This window comes from Cebus imitator, unplaced genomic scaffold (assembly GCF_001604975.1).
Source record: "Cebus imitator isolate Cc_AM_T3 unplaced genomic scaffold, Cebus_imitator-1.0 Scaffold982, whole genome shotgun sequence".
NCBI classification, from domain to species: Eukaryota; Metazoa; Chordata; class Mammalia; order Primates; family Cebidae; genus Cebus; species Cebus imitator.
The window spans coordinates 66,723-70,473 of NW_016108297.1; the positions used below are offsets into that span (position 1 = coordinate 66,723).

The 3,751-nt window shown below is 36.4% G+C and overlaps 1 pseudogene; it reads left to right on the forward strand.

The window, feature by feature from the left end:
• The first annotated feature begins 232 nt into the window (after nt 1-232).
• On the forward strand, nt 233-1,242 carry LOC108298537 (annotated as a pseudogene).
• The last annotated feature ends 2,509 nt before the right edge of the window (nt 1,243-3,751 follow it).

Sequence of the window (3,751 nt, forward strand, 5' to 3'; positions counted from 1 at the left end):
AAAAAATGTTTTCAATCCAGTAAAGTGTTGGTATACTAAATATCTTTTAAAAGGGCATTAAGCTCTCAGAAAGTATGAAACAATAATGGATAAAAAGCACATACAATATCAATAAGAAAGTAATTTGAAGAATAATATAAAAAAAATTCTGAAGGGGACCAATCAGAACTTCAATAACACCTATGAATAAAAACTTAGGCTTATACTATAGCGTACAATTACGAGTTAAGGAATGCAAGGGCCAGGAGTTCCTCAGTTCCAACCACAGAATGCCTTACAACCGGATATGGGCTATAACACATTAGCCAACTTTCGAATAGAAAAGAAAATTGGTCGTGGACAATTTAGTGAAGTTTATAGAGCAACCTGTCTCTTGGATGGAGTACAAGTACCTTTAAAAAAAGTGCAGATATTTGATTTAAGGGATGCCAAAGCACGTGCTGATTGCATCAAAGAAATAGATCTTCTTAAGCAAATGTAATAAAATATTACTCCTCATTCATTGAAGATAATGAACTAAACATAGTGTTGGAACTGGCAGATCTTGGTGACCTATCCAGAATGATAAAGCATTTTAAGAAGCAAAAGAGGCTAATTCCTGAAAGAACTCTCTGGAAGTACTTTGTTCAGCTTTGCAGTGCACTGGAACACATGCATTCTCGAAGAGTCATGCATAGAGATATAACACCAGCCAATGTGTTCATTACAGCCACTGGGGTGGTAAAACTTGGAGATCTTGGGCTTGGCCAGTTTTTCAGCTCAAAAACCACAGCTGCACATTCTTTAGTTGGTACACTTTATTACATGTCTCCAGAGAGACTACATGAAAATGGATACAACTTCAAATGTGACATCTGGTCTCTTGGCTGTCTACTATATGAGATGGCTGCATTAGAGTCCTTTCTATGGTGACAAAATGAATTTATACTTGCTGTGTAAGAAGACAGAACAGTGTGACTGCTCGCCTCTTCCTTCAAATCACTATTCAGAAGAACTATGACAGTTAGTTAATATGTGCATCAACCCAGATCCAGAGAAGCAACCAGACATCACCTATGTTTATGACGTAGCAAAGAGGATGCATGCCTGCACTGCAAGCAGCTAAACATGCAATATCATGAAAAATGTAACCAAAGTAATTTAAAGTATTTTGTGCAAGTCATACCTCCCCATTTATGTCTGGTGTTAAGATTAATATTTCAGAGCTAGTGTGCTTTGAATCCTTAACCAGTTTTCATATAAGCTTCACTTGGTACCAGTCACATAAATCACCTCCTTGCAACACCCTAATGACTTTGGGATAACTGAATTGCATGTTAGGAAACAAAATGAAACATGATGGTTTTGAATGGCTAAAGGTTTTTAGAATTACTTACCGTTTTCTGCTGATAAATTGTGTTCAGATAGGCTATCGGTGCCAAATTGAAGGTGCAGCTTGGCACACATCAGGGTAGACTCAGACCTGAGAAAAAGTATCTGAACATGTGACTGGTTTCTTTTTTAGTAATTTATGGACATTAAGGTGGACCCACAATTGTGAACTTTTGTCATGATTTTATTTTTAAATGTTTGAAGTACTAGTTTTAGTTCTTAAGAGTAGTTTTCAAATATAATTCATATGATAACTGTAGACATAAACTATTTGAGAAACATTTAAAACTCTTAGCTTACACATTCAAAATGCAACTATTAAACATGAAAAGATTTGGGAACAAAATGAGTCAGACACTGAAGAGTTTTTGGTTTTGTTTTAGTATTTTTGATATTATCTTTGCATTGAAATGGTATGAATGAATCCATTTAAAAAGTGGTTAAGGATTTGTTTGGCTGTTGTGATAATAATTTTTAAAGTGGCACATTGCCCAAGGCTTTCTTTGTGTGATTTTATTATTGTTTGTACATTTGAAAAATATTCTTTGAATAAACTTGCAGTACCATATTTCAATTTCTTTATAAATTTAAGTGCATTTTAACCCTTGCACTTTTTAACTAAAAACACAGATCATGTGAAATTTTTGTTTTCCAAACAGGATCATCACACACTACTAAAAATCCCATGGGACAATGAAATGCCCCGCATTCCCAAAGCAGTACCTACGCATACAAAGTCGATAGAGTGCCATCACACACTTCCATTTTAAATTATTTCCCAAAGCTTTAGTTACCCAAATGATTTGTGACAGGTATTAGCAGAGAAACATGGGCCAAAGGACACAATGAAGGTGCCTAGGAGCGAATTCAATGAAGGTCGCAGTTAATGTAGAAAGTTTATTTTGCCAATGTTGAGGACACAACTTGTGACACACTCTCGAAGTCATGACAACATGTGCCCAAGGTGGTCAAGGCACAGCTTTGCCTTATACAATTTAGGGACACATGAGACATCAATCAATAATGCAAAAAGTATACTGGTTTTGTGGCAGGACAACTTGAAGCAAAGGCAGGAAGACATGAAACAAGAAGGAAGCATCCAGGTTACAGATCAGTAACACACAAATGGTTACATTCTTTTGAGTTTCTAATTAGCCTCTCCAAAGGAGGCAATCAAATATGCATCTATCTCAGTGACCAGAGGGGTGAGTTTGAATAGAATGGGAGGTAGGCTGGCATTAAGCAGTTTCCAGCCTGAGTTTTCCTTAGTGATTTTAGGGGTCGAAGAATTTTTCTTTCACATTTCCCTCCTTTTCTTTTTAAAAAAATCTTTTGGAGAAAACATTTTACAAGAAAATGAGTTTCTGGTCTTGGGCTTCATCTGATTTCTCGTGGCTAGGAGGGTTTATTCCTAGATGGGTAGGCCCCAAAAGCTCCTTTCAGCAGGTCGTGAAGTCTCACATCCTGTGAAGTTAAAACACGGGAGAGAAAGGGAGAGAAAACAGCAACAAACAAAAGAACAATCCTGGAAAAATGGATATAAGACGTCAATTACTCTGCAGCCCATACATCAGTAGGCAGGTGTGAAAGTGGCTTATGTATGTAAACAGGTTGCTGTTATTTTCTTCTGAAGTTTAAGTTGTGTGGCTTCAGTTCTCAGGGTTTTAACAAAGCACAGCTTAGGTTTCAGTGACTCCAAATTAGGAAAAATGGAGTGAAAAAAATTGAAAACATTATTTTGAAGAGTTGTAGCCAAGAAAAATGAAGAGTTCAGTCCAAACACTAGAAAACAATAATAATAATAATAATAAAACCTTAGGCAAGACTAGAATCTAACAACAGGTCTACTGTAGTTTTGAAACATAATTTTTTCTCTCTCCAGTTTCCCATTTTTCTAAAGACAAATCGTGTTGGGACTGATTTGCTTTATTACACCTGGCCCAATTATTTATATACTGTGCGGCAACAGTATTTTTTATATAGGCTTTTTAATTAATTGGCTTTGATTGAACTTAGTTCCGTAGGAGGAATCTCAGATAAGATTTTTTAAAGCTGAGCCCAGCCATGGATTTGTGCCATCAAATACCTATGAGTTAGGTGAATTTCCTCTCCTCTTGAGATTGCAAGATAAACCCAGGGCTTCTGCACTTGTCACAAGGTGACATTGTTTACTTACCACAGGTCAGAAACCCTGTACAGGAACGTTGTCCACAAAAATATGAGGCCAGTTTTTCCAAGGGCTTTATTGGCTTCATAAGTCAAGTTTGATTCCTTAAAGCACACCATTCCAGTCAAAGCCTTGGTAAAATAACTTAATTCTCCAATTGTGTCCTATTGCAAAAGAAAACAGATTCTTACTGAACTTATGCAAGTAACTATA